Source organism: Panthera uncia (genome assembly GCF_023721935.1).
Source record: "Panthera uncia isolate 11264 chromosome A3 unlocalized genomic scaffold, Puncia_PCG_1.0 HiC_scaffold_11, whole genome shotgun sequence".
NCBI classification, from domain to species: Eukaryota; Metazoa; Chordata; class Mammalia; order Carnivora; family Felidae; genus Panthera; species Panthera uncia.
Window position 1 is genome coordinate 31,442,017 of NW_026057578.1, and position 2,205 is coordinate 31,444,221.

A 2,205-nucleotide genomic window follows, 5' to 3' on the forward strand; every position below is an offset into this window, starting at 1 on the left:
GAACTTTTGCTGTGAGCAGGAGCAGAAAAATGGGGCAGAGTTCAAACCTTTTATAAGGTGGGGAATATCGTTGTAGTTATCTATGGCTGCCCAGTAAGTACCCCCAAAACTTAGTGGCTTAAAGCAACATTTATTATATTCTATTACATGATTTTTGAGGGTCAGGAATTTGGTCAGAGTTTGGCTAGATGATTCTTTTGTTCCATTTAGCATTGATTAGTCATTGGTAGTATTCAGCTGTTCAGTGGACTGGTTTTGAGGCTTCAAGATGGATTTACTCATGGGTCTGGCACCTTGGTAGGGATGACCTGAGGGCCAGGCTCTGCTGAGATTGTCAGTTGGAGTGCCTACTTGTGGCTTCCCTAGCATGGTGGCCTCAGGGCTCGAAGAGGGAGTATCCTGTGGACAAAACAGAAGCTACATGGCCTTTTATGACTTACAGTTAGAAGTCACATAGCATTACTTTTGCTGTAGTCTATTGGTCAATCCAGCCACAAGCCAACTCAGATTTAAGGTGAGGGGACTTAGATCCCATCTCTTGATGGGAGGACACTGAGAGAGTTTGTAGCTGTATTTTAAAACCCCCAAAGAGAGAGAACATGTTTGCAGTCTGATGGGAATGTGTCAAGAGATGGGGAGAAGAGAATGATGCAAGAGAGAGAGGAGGAAACTGCAGGAATTGAGTGCTTTGGAGGTCATGAGGGGACAGTACTCAGAAGGCTGTGGATTAGGCACTTTTCCAACTGAGGCAAGAGGGAAGAAAGACATTGTGAGGACAGATGAAGAGTGAAGAGGTGAGGCTCTTCCCATCTGATGACATCACTGTGCTCAGTAACATGCAGGTCATTCTGTTACAGATCATCAGCTGAGGGTAGGTGTTGAGGCAGGTTGAAAAGAAAAGAAGGTATGAAATAGTAGTATCAGAGAGTTGGAATGTTAAGTATTTTTTTGAAAAGATTTTAACAGTGATGGCTTTTTGTCATTACTGAAAATAGTATAGATTGTAAGTACATGATGATGAATCCTTAATAATATATTAAGAAAATTACTTTTTTAGTGATTATTAATTACACCAACTGTTTATGGAACCTATCTGAGATACTCTAAATTCTAGGAAGTTGCTGACCAATCCTTTTAGATGGGATCACATGATATTATATTTCCATTTTGTTGCTGGAGGAACTAGCATTAGTTTCATGAAGTAAGCCTGAGAAAGAACCCAAGATTAGAACTCTGAGATCATTTTCTTAGGAGAATTGAGAACATGTTTATTTTACTTGAAGAGGATGTTTGGATCATCACCTCCTGAGAGTGATTTAAAAAAATTATCTGGCAAGGGTTGGTCTTGAGCAGAGGTACTTGGTAGATAATGTCGTTTTACAGATGATGCTTTCAAGTGTTGAAAACATGTTTGTAATTCTTGTTCTGGAATTGCTTTCAGAATGAGTTTCACACACACACACACACACACACACACACACACACACACACCAATCACTAATGGCCCCTCTTCCAAGCTTGACCTTATTTCTGTCCTTCTCCCACTTGGAAAACTCTTATTCATCCTTTAAGACCCAGTCTAAATGTCCTTTCTTTCTGGGAAGATCCTTCCTCCTTTGCTCTTGACTCTAACAAAACTACTCCCTCTCTATTGTGCTCATATGTCTTTAATGTATCAAGAATAATGCCTGTTATACAACATTACAGAGTTATTTACTCAGCTGCCTGTCTCTTGCTAGATTGTATTATCCTTGGCAGCTAGTGTAGTGCCTAGCACATAGTAGGTGCTTATGGCAGATGGAGCTACTTGTTTCCTGATATCTACTTTCACCCTGTTTATCAGTAAAGGAACTCTGATTTGTAGTTGAGGCCATGGCTACTTTGAACAAAGACCAAATATTTCAACCTCCCTTATAGTTAATTGAAGCCATATGGCATAATGCCTGGAACCAGAGCAGCCATGTTGGATCATGAGAGGACTTTGTGAATAGAAACTATACATAGTGGATGGAAAAGATGCAATGACATGGGTCCTTGACATGGTATATATGCTTTATTGGCCCAGACTTGCCTTAGGAGTATCAGGTGGAAGAGAGAAAAACATCTCTTGTTTGAGCCACTATTATTTTATATATATTACATATATATATATATATATATATATTTATATATACACACACATATGTGTGTGTATATATAAATATA